The sequence below is a fragment of the Callithrix jacchus genome, chromosome 17 (genome assembly GCF_049354715.1).
Source record: "Callithrix jacchus isolate 240 chromosome 17, calJac240_pri, whole genome shotgun sequence".
Classification (NCBI taxonomy): domain Eukaryota; kingdom Metazoa; phylum Chordata; class Mammalia; order Primates; family Cebidae; genus Callithrix; species Callithrix jacchus.
The window spans coordinates 24,427,780-24,442,546 of NC_133518.1; the positions used below are offsets into that span (position 1 = coordinate 24,427,780).

Consider the following 14,767-nt stretch of genomic DNA (forward strand, 5'->3'; position numbering starts at 1 on the left):
TCATTTATTTCTAACTAATAAGATACCTGAAAAGATATTCCAGTCTTCAAATATTAGCTGGACTGGAAAAAAAATGGACACAATGATTTCTGGCCAGAACAGAGAAGAATAAGAAGTCACAGGATGTGATCAAAAAGCAGATTATCCAGGGTGTCCTTAGATATCCCCTGAATAATGTCACTGTGATTTAGAGTAAGAGCAGAGATGTTCCAAATAAAACAAATATTCAGGAGAAAAGACTTGTCTCTAAAAAATGTTTTTGGAAAGAGACTATAGAACTCCTGATCATATTCCCTACTCAAAAATATATTCACATCCACGATAATATGCTGTTAAGCTAGCTTCTACGATGCAGAATTGGCTAAGTGCTGGGGCTAGGAAAGGCAACATGATCGATAGAATAAAAAGGCAAAAATGAGAAGAGGAGATTCTTAGGAGAAGTCTGTGGTAGAGAGCAGTGGACAAGATAAGAGATCAGTTGGTAAGAAGGTACAGCAGATTAAAAGAAATAAAATGCATGGACAATGGTACAGCATCTTAAAAGGGAATAAAAGAGACACAGGTACGAGGGCAGCTGAATAGAGAGGAAACAGGAATTTATATGAAATATTGGGGTGAGCTATGTATCTCCTTCATGTTATTTTAGAAACACAAGTAAAAAATTTGAGTTATTATAAAAATACTTTATAGCTTACCCCTATGACTGACTCTGCAGATCATAGCCTTAGTAAAGCAGCGAGAGTCATTATAGAAAATACTAAAAGCACAGTGAGATGTAGATACTCAACATACTCATTGGTTAAGGCTAAGGAATTGACCACTATACAATGGTCTTTCAGAGCAGGATGCAAATCCATGTCTAAAACAAACTACAAAGAGCTTCACATCATGGATTTGGTATTCCTCCCAAACATTCAAAACCCCACTCTGCAAAAAAAAAAAAAAAAAAAAAAAAAACAGTAATAATAATTAGTTGTCAGTTTCTCATAAAACTAAACTACTTACCTGATTACCTGACAATTATTCTTTTGTGCATTTATCCAATAGAAAAAAAACCTATGTTTACACTAAACCTGTACATGAATGTTCATGACAGCATTATTCATAATAATCCAACACTAGCAACACCCAAATGTCTCTCAATAGGTGAATGATTAAACATACTATGTCACATTCATACAATAGAATGCTACACAGAAATGAAAAGGAACAAACTATTGACACATGAGAAAACTTGGATGGATCTCAAGAACATTAGATTTAGTGGAGGAAAAAGAGCCAATCTCGAAAGTTACATACTGAGTATTAAGTGCATATTGTATGACTGCACTTAATAACATCCTCAAAATGATAAAACTATACAGATGGAGAAAAGATAAGTGGTTTCCAGGAGGAGAGGAGATATAAATATAAATGGAGAGAACAAGAAAGTTCCTTTGTGGTGATGGAACTACAAACAACCACAAAAATACACACACACACACACACACACACACGCATGCATGCAAAAACTGGTAAAACACAGACCAACTTAGAAATAAGTCTGCACTTCTACAACCATCTGATCTTCAACAAACCTGACAAAACAAGCAAAGGGGAAAGAATTCCTTATTTAATAAATGGTGCTGGGAAAACTGGCTAGCCATATGTAGAAAATTGAAACTGGACCCCTTCCTTACACGTTATATAAAAAATAACTCAAGATGGATTAAAGACTTAAATGTAAAACCCAAAACTATAAAAACCCTAAAAGAAAATCTGGGCAATACCATTTGGAACATAGGCACAGGCAAAAATTTCATGACAAAATCACCAAAAGCAATTGCAACAAAAGAAAATGTTGACAAATGGAACCTAATTAAACTAAAGAGCTTCTGTACAGCAAAAGAAACATCATCAGAGCAAACAGGTAACCTACGAAATGGGAGAAAATTTTTGCAATCTATCTATCTACCAAAGGTCTAATATCCAGAATTTATAGGAATTTAAACAAATTTACAAGAAAAAAACAAACAACCCCATTAAAAAGTGGGCAAAGCACTTGAACAGAAATTTCTCAAAAGATGACATTTATGCGGCCAACATACATTTGAAAAAAAGCACAACATCACTGATCATTAGAGAAATGCAAAACAAAACCACTATGAAATACCACCTCATGCCAGTCAGAATGGGGATTATTAAAAAGACAAAAAACAACAGATGCTGGTGAGATTGTGGGAAAAATAGAAACGCTTTTACACTGTTGGTGGGAATGTAAATTAGTTCAACCATTGTGGAAGACAATGTGGTAATTCCTCAAAGATCTAGAACCAGAAACACCATTTGACTCAACAATTTTATTAGTGGGTATACTTCCAAAGGAATATAAATCATTCTATTACAAAGATACATGCATACTTATGTTTACTGCAGCACTATTCACAAGAGCAAAGACATGTAATCAATGTAAATGCCCATCAATGATAAACTGGATAAAGAAAATGTGATATGTATATATATATATATATACATACATACATACCATGGAATACTATGCAGCCATAAAAAAGAATGAGATAATGTCCTTTGCAGAGATATGGATAGAGCTGGAAGTCATTATACTCAGCAAACTAAGGAAGAAACAGAAAATCAAACACTGCATGTTCTCACTTGTAAGTGGGAGCTAAACAATGAGAACATATGGACACAGGGAAGGGAACAAAACACACTGGGGCCTGTTGGGAGGTGGAGTCAAAGGAGGGAGAACAATAGCAAAAATAGCTAATGCATGCTGGGCTTAATATCTAGGTGATGGGTTGATAGGTGCAGCAAACCATCAAGGCATACAATTACCTATGTAACAAACCTGCACATCCTGCACATGTATCTTGAAACTTAAAATTAAAATTAATAATTAAAAACTGGTAAAAAGTGAATGTAAATTCTGTAGTCCAATTAACATTATTGTACCAATGCTAATATCTACTTTTAATCTTTTATTGAAATTATTCATAACATTATCATTGGGGGAAGCTTAGTGAAAGGTTCAAGAGACTCCATATGCCATTTCTGCAACTTCCTGTGAATTTACAATCATCTCAAAAAATGCATTAACATTGTTTTTAGAACTCATAAAATTAAAAACAAGAACAAAGTATGCCTCAAACTACATTACCAGTCTCACCTGTACAATCCCAAATACCTTAAAATCCAGTCACAGTGGATTCCACATAACTCCAAGAGTATAGCAGGCACCCTGTGAGCTCCATGTCTGTCCTCAGGCTATCACTTCTGCCTAGAATGCCCTTCCATACCACCTTGCTTTCTCCGATCTCCATCATATCCCAAGGGCCAGGTAAATGACATCTTGGAAAAGCCTTACATGGCCTGAGTTCCCCATCCCAACAAGCAGAGTCCTATTTCTTCTCCTCCACTGCCACTGTACACAGCAGTGTATCCATTCAGAGAGTAAAACATTTCACCATACTCTAGTTAGTTTACTCAACATCCCCTTTCCTTAATAAACTGTGAGTTCCCTGAATAAAATGAATATATATTCATCGTGACATCTCTAATCTATCCCACAAAGCCTGCTACATGGGTGGTATTCAGTAAGTAAATTCAATCATATTTTCATTAAAAGTCATTATATGTGACTTGTATTGAAAATACTATATTCCCAACTGCAATCAATATAAAAACTAGTGACTATCACTAACTTCATAAATAGCACTTGTAGAACAATACAGGGTACACTCTCTAGCACCATTCCCCAGCTGGGGATTACGAGGGGCTGAAGTGAGACCACCAAAAATGCCTGGAACATGTCAGGCATATCATATACATTTTACTGATGAGAAAACAAAATCTCTGAGAGCTTAAGATTCCTTACGATAACACAGGTGCTACTGCCATTTTGATGCTAGCTGGCTGTTTCTCCCATTAGTTGATGCAGATTCTTCATTTTGTTGATGCTCTTTACCATTTGGTATGTTTTTGGAGTGGCTGGTACTGGTTGTTCCTTTCTATGTGTAGTGCCTCTTTCAGGAGCTCTTGTAAAGCAGGCCTGATGACAAAATCTCTGAGTACTTGCATGTTCGCAAAGGATTTTATTTTTCCTTCACTTATGAAGCTTAGTTTGGCTGGATATGAAATTCTGGGTTGAAAGTTCTTTTCTTTAAGGATGTTGAATATTGGCCCCCATTCCCTTCTGGTTTGTAGGGTTTCTGCCAAGAGATCTGCTGTGAGTCTGATGGGTTTCCCTTTCTGGGTAACCCGACCTTTCTCTCTGGCTGCCCTTAGCATTTTCTCCTTCATTTCAACCCTGGTGAATCTGACAATTAGGTGCCTTGGGGTTGCACTTCTTGTGTAATATCTTTGTGATGATCTCTGCATTTCCTGGACTTGAATATTGGCCTGCCTTGCTAGGTTGGGAAAGTTTTCCTGGATAATATCTGGAAGAGTATTTTCCAGGTTGGATTCGTTCTCTTCATCACATTCAGGAACACCTATCCAACATAGATTAGGTCTTTTCACATAGTCCCATATTTCTTGGAGACTGTTCATTCCTTTTTACCCTTTTTTCCTCTAATCTTGCCTTCTCATTTTATTTCATTGAGTTGATCTTCGACCTCTGATATCCTTTCTTCTGCTTGGTCAATTCAGCTGTTGGGACTTGTGCATGCCTCATGAAGTTCTCGTGTTGTGTTTTTCACCTCCATCAGTTCACTTATATTCCTCTCTAAGTTGTCTATTCTCATTAGCATTTCATCAAATCTTTTTCCACGTTCTTAGTTTCTTTGCATTGGGTTAGAACATGTTCTTTTAGCTCACAGAAGTTTCTTATTACCCACCTTCTGAAGTCGAATTCTGTCAAATCATCATGCTCATTCTCCATCCAGCCTTGTTCCCTTGCTTGTGAGGAGTTGTGATCCCCTGTAGGAGGAGAGGCACTCTGGTTTTAGGTGTTTTCATCCTTTTTGTGTTGGTTTCTTCCCATAGTTGTGGATTTATGCACCTGTTGTCTTTGTAGTTGCTGACTTTCAGATTGGGTTTCTGAGTGGATGATGATGTTGATGATGAAGTTATTTCTGTTTCTTAGTATTCCTTCTAACAGACTGGCCCCTCTGCTGTAGGACTGCTGAGGTCCACTCCAGGCCCTGCTTGCCTAGGGATCACCTGCAGCAGCTGCAGAACAGTAAGGGTTGCTACCAGTTTCTTCTTCTGCTATCTTTGTCCCAGAAGGATACTCACCAAATGTCAGTCTGAGCTCTCCTTTATGAGGTGACTCTTTCGATATACGGGGGTCAAGGAGCTGCTTGAGTAGACAGTCTATCCTTTATAGGAGCTCAAGTGCTGAGCTGTGAGCTCCATTGTTCATTCAGAGCTGCTGGGCAGGTACATGTAAGTCTGCTGCAGCAGAATTCATAAACCCCTTTTTTCTCCCAGGTGCTCTGTCCTGGAAAGTTAGGGCTTTATTTATAAGTTTCCATTGTGCTGCTGCCTTTTGCTCAGGGCTGCCCTGCCCAGCAAAGAGGCAGCCTAGTCACTGTCTGCCTGCAGAGGCTTTGCTGAGCTGCTGTGGGCTCTGCCCAGCTGCCATGTGAATCTCCCTGCAGTTCTGTTTGTATGGTTGTAGTCAGAACTGCCTTGGCAATGGTGTCCCACCTCTGTAATGGCGAACTCTCTCTGTAATGGAGGGTTGCCTCAGCAACGGCAGGCTGCCTCAGCAATGGCAGACTACCTCTGTAGCAGTGGAGTGCCTCGGTAATGGTGGATGCCCCTCCCCCACAGAGCTGGACCTTCCTGGGTTCAGCTGTGCTTCTGTGAAACTCTCAACCCAGAGCATTTCCAATTGCTGATTTTTTGTGGAGGTTGGACCAGCTGAGTCTGATCACCTGGCTCCCTGCCTCAGAGACTTTTTTTTAATTGAATGGCTGACTCTCTCCCATGCTGGGAAGCTCACTAAATGTAAATGGACTAAATGCCCCAATCAAAAGACACAGCACAGACTGGGAAATTGGTTAAAAAGCCAAAACCCATGGGTGTGCTGTATCCAGGAAACCAATATCACATGCAAAAATACACAAAGGCTCAAAATAAAGGGATGAAGAAAGATTTACCAAGCAAATGAAGAGCAAAAAAAGGCAGGAGTTGGAAACTCTCGTCTCTGATAAAATAGACTTTAAATGAACTAAGATCAAAAGAGACAAAGAAGGACATTACATATTGGTAAAAGGATCAATGCAACAAGAAGAGCTAACGATCCTAAATATACAAGGACCCAATACAGGAGCACCCAGATACATAAGGCGAGTTCTTAATGACTTACAAAGAGACTTAGACTCCCACACAATAATAGTGGGAGACTTTAACACCCCATTGTCAATATTAGACAGATCAACCAGACAGAAAATTAACAAGGATATCCAGGACTTGAACTCAGACCTGGAATAAGCAAACCTGATAGACATTTACAGAACTCTCCACTTCAAATCCAAAAAGCTTATCCACCATGATCAAGTAGGATTCATCCCGGGGATGCAAGGCTGGTTCAATATACAAAAGTCTATAAATGTAATTCACTGCATAAACAGAACCAAGGACAAAAACCACATGATTATCTCAATTGATGCAGAGAAGGCCTTTGACAAAATTCAACAGCCCTTTATACGAAAAACCCTCAATAAACTTGGTATTGACAGGACGTATTTCAGAATAATAAAAGCAATTTGTGACAAACCAACAGCCAATATCATACTAAATGGGCAAAAACTGAAAGCATTCCCTTTGAAATTTGGCACTAGACAAGAATGCCCTCTCTCACCACTCCTATTCAATATAGTACTGGAAGTTCTAGCCAGAGCAATCAGGCAAGAAAAAGAAATAAAGGGTATTCAAATAGGAAAAGAGAAAGTCAATTTATCTCTATTTGCAGATGACATGTTTGTATATCGTGAAGACCCCATCATCTCAGCCAAAAATCTCCTGAAACTGATAAGCAACTTCAGCAAAGTCTCAGGATACAAAATCAATGTGCAAAAATCACAAGCATTCCTATACACCAATAACAGACTTAAAGAGAGCCAATCAAGAACAAACTGCCCTTCACAATTGCTACAAAGAGAATAAAATACCTAGGAATACAATTAACAAAGAATGTCAAGGACCTCTTCAAGGAGAACTACAAACCACTGCTAAATGTAAGAGAGGGCACAAATAGATGGAGAAAAATTCCATGCTCGTGATTAGGAAGAATAAATATCATGAAAATGGCCATACTGCCCAAAGTAATTTACAGATTCAACACTATCGCCATCAAGCTACCAACAACCTTCTTCACAGAACTGGAAAAAACCACCTTAAACTTCATATGGAACCAAAAGAGAGCCTGCATAGCCAAGACAATTCTAAGCAAATAGAACACAGCGGGAGGCATCATACTATCAGACTTCAAACTATACTACAAGGCTACAGTAATCAAAACAGCATGGTACTGATACAAAAACAGAGATATAGACCAAGAGAACAGAATGGAGGCCTCAAAGGCAACACTATGTATCTACAACCATCCAATTTTTGACAAACCTGACAAAAACAAGCAACGGGGAAAGGATTCCCTGTTTAATAAATGGTGTTGGGAAAACTGGCTAGCCATGTGCAGAAAGCAGAAACTGGACCCCTTCCTGACACCTTACACTAAAATTAACTCCAGATGGATTAAAGACTTAAACATAAGACCTAACACCATAAAAACCCTAGAAGAAAATCTAGGCAAAACCATTCAGGATGTAGGCGTAGGCAAGGACTGCATGACCAAAACACCAAAAACATTGGCAACAAAAGCCAAAATAAACAAATGGGACCTAATCAAACTCCACAGCTTCTGCATAGCAAAAGAAACAGTCATTAGAGTGAATCAGCAACCAACAGAATGGAAAATTTTTGCAATCTACCCATCTGACAAAGGGCTGATATCCAGAATTTACAAAGAACTAAAACAGATTTGCAAGAAAAAAACAAACCAGCCCATTCAAAAGTGGGCAAAGGATATGAACAGACACTTTACAAAAGACATACATGAGGCCAACAAACATATGAAAAAATGCTCATCATCACTGGTAATTAGAGAAATGCAAATCAAAACTACATTGAGATACCATCTCACACCCGTCAGAATGGCAATCATTAAAAAATCTGGGAGAGAGATCCAAGATGGCTGATTACTAGCAGCTCAGGATTGTAGCTCCCAGTGAAAGCAGAGAGAATGAGAGGACACCACACTTTCAGACAAATTTTTGTTGCTCACAGACCAGGAGATTCCCAGTGGAGGAGCCGCATGGGTCGCCAGCGCAACTCTTGTGGCTGGTGCGGCACTTTTGCCGCCTCCCTGGAGCAGCGGTTCTTGGTGCAGAGTAAACAGGACTGGGTCCCCTTTTCATTGACGTTTGGAACTCCGGGAAGGCAGTTACCTATTCAGCTGATTGAAAAGGGGATTCAAGAAGGAAGCCAGACCGGAGTTTCCTGGGCAGAAAAGCACCATGAATCTTAACGCTGCTGTTTCAGCTGGCGCAGTGGGTTGCTCAAATTCTGGTGCTGGGAATCAACAAGTTGGACATCCACTCAGAGACCTAATTTGATATTTGGTAATTAAAAGACAACAGGTGGGCAAATTTACAATGATGGGAAGAAACCAGCATAAAAAGGCTGAGAATACCCAAAATCAGAATGCCTCTCCCTCTACAGAGGATCACAGTTCCTCATCAACAAGGGAACAAGGCCTGATGGAGAACGAGTGCATTCCATTAACAGAATTAGGCTTCAGAAGGTGGATAATAAGAAACTTCTGTGAGTTAAAAGAACACGTTCTAGCCTAATGCAAAGAAACTAAGAACCTTGAAAAAAGGTTTGACGAAATCCTAACGAGAATAGACAAATTAGAGAGGAATATAAGTGAATTAATGGAACTGAAGAATGCAATACAAGAACTCCGTGAAGTATACACAGCTTTTAACAGTCGAATTGATCAAGGAGAAGAAAGGATATCAGAGGTAGAAGACTAACTTAGTGAAATGAAACGAGAAGACAAGACTAGAGAAGAAAGAGTAAAAAGGAATGAGCAAAGTATCCAAGAAATATGGGACTATGTGAAAAGACCTAATTTATGTTTGATAGGTGTACCTGAATGTCATGAAGAAAATGAATTCAAGCTGGAAAATATTCTTCAGGATACTATTCAGGAAAACTTTCCTAACCTGGTAAGGTGGGACAATACTCAACTCCAGGTAATACAGAGAGCACCACAAAGATATTCCTCAAGTAGAGCAACCCCAAGACACATAATCGTTAGATTCACCAGGGTTGAAATGAAGGACAAAATTCTAAGGGCAGCTAGAGAGGTCAGGTTACCCATAAAGGGAAGCTCATCAGACTCACAGCAGATCTCTCAGCAGAAACCCTACGAACTAGAAGACAGTGGGGGTCAATATTCAATATCCTTAAAGAAAAGAATTTTCAACCCAGAATCTCATATCCAGCCAAACTAAGCTTTATAAATGAAGGAAAAATAAAATTGTTTGCAAACAAGCAAGCATTCAGAGATTTCATCACCACCAGGCCTGCTTTACAAGAGCTTCTGAAAGAAGCACTATACACAGAAAGGAATAAGCAGTATCAGTCATCCCAAAAACTTACCAAAAGGTAAAGAGTATCTCCATAATGAAGAATCTATATCAACTAATGGGCAAAATAGCCAGCCAGCATTAAATGACAATATTAAACACACAAATATCAGTATTAATCCTAAATTTAAATGGATTAAATGCCTCAATCAAAGACACAGACAGGCAAATTGAATAAAAAATCAAAACCCGTCAGTACGCTGTATCCAGATCCATCTCATAAGCAAGGACACGCAAAGAGTCAAAACAAAGGGTTGTTGGAAGACTTATCAATCAAATAGAGAGCAAAAAAAAAAAATAGGAGTTGTAACTTTTATCTCTGACAAAATAGACTTTAATAGTAACAAACACTAAAAGAAACAAAGAAGGACATTATATAATGGTAAAAGGATCAATGCAACAACAGGAGTCAATGATCATAAATATATATGCACCCAATATAGGAACACCCAGATACATAAGACAAGTTCTTAATGACTTATAAAGAGACTTGGACTCCCGCACAATAATAGCGGGACTTTGACACCACATTGTTAATATTCGATGGATCAATGAGAAAGAAAATTAACAGGGACATCTATGATTTGAACTCAGACCTGTAACAAGTAAACTCAGTGAATATTTATAGGATTCTTCACCCCAGGTCCACAGAACATACATTTTTCTCAGTATCACATTATACCTATTTTGAAAGTGACCACATAATTGGAAGTAAATCACTCTTCAGCATTTGCATAGCATTTCACAGACTTAAATGAAATATTGGTTGGCTGTTTGTTTGTTATTTTCTTCCCTTATTCCTTCCTGTCTCCACTGTTAAGTACAATTATCAGCATAAAAGAGGTTTTTAATATTATTTTTAGATTGCATTCCAGACTGGGCAATAGAGCAAGACTCCTGTTCTCTCTCCCCCTTTCTCTTTCTCTTTCTTTCTAATAAAAAAAAAATCTGGAGACAACAGATGCTGGAGAGGATGTGGAGAAACAGGAACACTTTTACACTGTTTGTGGGAGTGTAAATTAGTTCAACCATTGTGGAATACAGTGTGGCAATTCCTCAAGGACCTAGAAATAGAAATTCCATTTGACCCATTACTGAGTATATATCCAAAGGATTATAAATCATTCTACTATAAGGACACATGCACACAAATGTTAATTGCAGCACAGTTTACGATAGCAAAGACCTGGAACCAACCAAAATGCCCATTGATGATAGACTGGACAGGGAAAATGTGGCACATATACACCATGGAATATTATGCAGCCAGCAAAAAGGATGAGTTTGTGTCCTTTGTAGGGACATGGATGAACCTGGAAACCATCATTCTCAGCAAACTGACACAAGAAAAGAAAATCAAACACCGCATGTTCTCACTCATAGGCAGGTGTTGAACAATGAGAACACATGGACACAGGGAGGGGAGCATCACACACTAGGGTCTGTTGGGGGTAAATAGGGGAGGGACAGCGGGGGGTGGGGAGTTGGGGAGAGATTGCACGGGGTGAAATGCCAGATATAGGTGAAGGGGAGGAAGGCAGCAAATCACACTGCCAGGTCTGTACCTATGCAACAATCTTGTATGTTCTTCACATGTACCCCAAAACCTAAAAAGCAATAAAAGAAAAAAGAAAACTGGCACAAAACAAGGATTCCTTCTCTCACCACTCCTATTCAACATAGTATTGGAAGTTCTGGCCAGGGCAATCAGGCAAGAAAAAGAAATTAAAAAAAAAAAAGATAACACAGGTGCTAAATAAGAAATGGTTATTTCTTATTTAACCACTCAAATCTAAATTTCTTACATGTCTGCTCATTGTTTCACATAGATCCCGAGCTTCTCACAAACAGCCTTTCAGACTCTAGAAGCTGACCTAACAGATTATGGGGTGGGGAGGATTGGTGTGGGGGCCCAGTAGTCAAGGGTGAGAGGGAGAGACATCTAATTAGCTCCCATGAGGGACCTGGCCACCTGCTCCTCAAAATCTTTTTGTACTAGCCTTTGTGTAGCAGTGGTCATGCTAGTTGGCTTAAACTAACTTGGAATAATATTTGAAATAGAATGTCTTAACTATATAATTTTGAACTGTTTAAGCTTAATTCCACTCAAATTAAATCATGATACTGGGGCATTACAAAGGATTACTGACAAAAGAAAAAAATATATGAACAAAGCCTCTACTGCCATCAGCTCATATTCAAATCACACTTAATATTCCCTTGTCCAAACTCACCACTAATTTCTTTGTGATATTTCGATACATATCATGTATAGTCATCAGATCAGGGCAATTAGCATATCCATCATCTCAAACATTTATCATTTATTCATGTTTGGAACATCCAACTCATCACTGATTGTAGTTAAAAAATTAAGTCAGACCATACATATATTGACTTTTAAATATGTGTCCACCGATGAAAATCCTGGGCTCTCCCTAGCAACTATGAAACATGTATAAACAAGAGCATTCCAATTCATCCAATATTAAACCCTCTTGGGTGCTGTCCAAGGTATGTGCAGGCTGCAGTTGGTACTGTTCAGCTGAATTTCATCTTCAACACCTAACACAGCTCCTGGCATGGAATTCAGGAAATGTTTTTGTTGATTTATAATCTGTGCTATAGTGGACATTAGAAAGCTGCTTTAAATAGTTTTTAAATACTCTAAGTCTACTACTGCTGTAATCTTATTCATCCTTACAAGTAGCAGACAAGACTACTTTTAAACTATTTAAAGTAGTCTTAAAATTGCATGAGAAAACATAACATCAATATTCAACAGAAAAATAAAAGCTTTGAGCACAATTTTTAGGTCTTAGTTTTCTCCACTGCAGCAGGTGCAACAGTAGACTGCAGATAGACTCTGACCTATCACCTCACATGAATCTCAAGACCATGAAATTTGCCAAAAAATAGAAAATCCTCAGATTTTAGAGCAACAAAGCATAATTATGATTTATCTTGTTTCTCTTCCATTAATCTGAATATATATATCCTAAACTTTCAGGGTATGGTGGGAATAACATAAAATACTCCAGTTTACAAATGACTTTCCTTCATGGCTTTAACCTTCCTCAAACTTATGAGTCCACTAGGAAATTTCACATGCTTTTCCTTTCTGATGTAGTACTAGATTATGGTTAAAGGCTCAGGGTCAACCCTTCCTTGGTAAGATTATTAGGGGATTAAATGAGCTAATCCATGTACAGCACAGGGACCACAGTTGGTTCAGGGTTGGCATTCCATAATAGTAGCTATAACAAAGACTGTAAGGATAGTAAGAAGGATGGTAACAATAGAAAATCCTTAGGCTCTGTTTTTAAAACCACTATACTCAAAGAAATGTTTAAGCAGAGAACAAAGTCAGCTCACAAAGCCAAGATTCATCATGCCAAGGCTTTTGGGATTTTTTTCTTGTTTTCTCAATTGCCCTAAGGATTTCAGCTCTGCTTATGTGACAAGCCAATACACTTTGCTTCCCATGGCTGAGACACAGCTGCCAGGCTGTGCCTTTGCAAGTTGAGGTGCTGCATGTGTGAAGGACACCCTAATGTGTTAGAGAACAGGCCAGAAAAGGCATGCCAATGGGACAAAAGCTTGGGATTTTTGCTCTCTTTAATGACCTGGAAAATATCTGTGTATTCATCCCCCACATCCCATCTCCTGATAAACTGAAGCTGCTGCTCCCTTAATAACTTTACCTCCCAAACCCTCTTAATGCTCAACCATATCTCTGCCAGCTGACAAGAAGAGCTGACAGGCTACAAATGAAATCCTGTTCCAGCCTGTCTACCTGCAGGATGAGAAGGGAGTTAGTGAGGCAAGAAGGAAACAGAAGGCCCTGATAAGGGAAAATCAGCCATGTTTTAAAGGTAGATGGAAAAAGGGTAAATTGTATCTGATGTCCACTCAAAAACATGAACGCAAAAGTGCCTCCCTCTCTGTTAGTTGAGTGAGTTGTCTTCCAGACTCCTTAACCACAGTTTTCCTTTGTTTTAATCAGAAGAATGTGAAAACAGAGAGTGTCTAAATCAGAGATGCGACAAAGGACAAAGACTGGAAATGTCACTTCGGACGGCTACTTGTGGACAGAAAAATGAAGTAGGTACATGCCACTTGTGCTCCCTTGTTTCACTGGATTCTCTCATTGACGTATTACACATTTATTGAGCATTCGTTGGTGCCATATACCACAGAAACAGGCATAAAAGCCTAGGTCTTTTTATCAAGAATGGAGTTTCTTATCTAGGCCTTTTATTTAGGTCTTTTTATCTAGGGTAGAGTTTTGCTAAACAAAAACAAGGAGGAGGGCATTCCAGGTAAAGGAAACCCGAGGAAAAGATAGGGAAACAACAGGCAGAGGCAAGCAGCAAGTACAGGGCACGTTCTGGAATACCGAGACCACAGCTTTCCACTGCTTGCTCTTCCTTGTGCCAGTGACAGCATGTATCATGTTCTCACCATGTGATTTCCTTGCCCTGAAATTACTGCTTACTTCTAATCACTGGTCTTCTTTACTAAGTTAAGAATGACTGTCCTGTTGGAGGTACAGGGATCCAGGTAGAAATGTCTAACTTAGGAATTTTTCTTTTAAAAAAATATGCATTTTATCAGAATATCTGGATATTTGCTACTTAATTTTGGCTTTTTGGCCACCTATTATAATAAAAGGTGTTTGGGGTGTTTTGCTCTGGTTTAGCTTTTAGTGGCTCTTCCTAGTTCTATACACTGAAAGGTTCTCTTTCCTTGAGGTCCGAGCAGGTTTATGGAGTCTCCGGAAATAATGCAGGAGACTCAAGAGCTGTGCCTGGGCAGAACATGTAATGGCACCATGACCATGTGTCCCAGGTGTGAATAAGGCTCACCTCCCCCCAAAAATTACAATCTCTACCCACCCCCAGCAATACTTGCTAGCCCCTTTTTATGCCCTTTCTCCGTACTACCTAACACTATCTAACCAACACCACTTTTTACTTATTTATTGTCTATTGCTCTGTTTTAGAGAATAATTTTTTCTATTTTGTCACCACTGCATCCTTAGCACCCACATAATGCCTGGTATATTGTAGGTATTCAGTAAGGACTTGGTGAATGCTTGCCCA

General features: G+C 38.9%; 1 protein-coding gene across 2 annotated transcripts in view; it reads right to left on the minus strand.

Moving 5' to 3' along the window:
• PPM1L (protein phosphatase, Mg2+/Mn2+ dependent 1L) overlaps nt 1–14,767 on the minus strand; it is a 320,356-nt gene that overhangs the window by 228,999 nt on the left and 76,590 nt on the right. The gene's annotated exons all lie outside the window — the stretch shown is intronic.